The following is a 245-nucleotide window of genomic DNA, read 5'->3' as shown; positions in this document are numbered from 1 at the left end:
GTGAGTTGTGATTCGCGTGAAAGTTCTTTTAAGTTCATGACATTCCTAATGTACTATTTCACATGATTACATTGTTCATTTGTTTTGGTGAGTATCGCGCTTGTATTTTTTTATTATATGACCGCACAGTTTTTTTTATTATTGTGACGTGACACTTTGTGTCCGTCACTCGCGAGTGCATTGGCACGGAGATCATGTGTCCTCTAAATTCGAAGGGCGAGGGCACAAGCGAGCGTGCCAAATTT

The sequence above is a fragment of the Cyphomyrmex costatus genome, unplaced genomic scaffold, assembly GCF_001594065.2.
Source record: "Cyphomyrmex costatus isolate MS0001 unplaced genomic scaffold, Ccosl1.0 scaffold483, whole genome shotgun sequence".
Taxonomy (NCBI): Eukaryota; Metazoa; Arthropoda; class Insecta; order Hymenoptera; family Formicidae; genus Cyphomyrmex; species Cyphomyrmex costatus.
Note: the sequence above shows the minus strand (reverse complement) of the source record.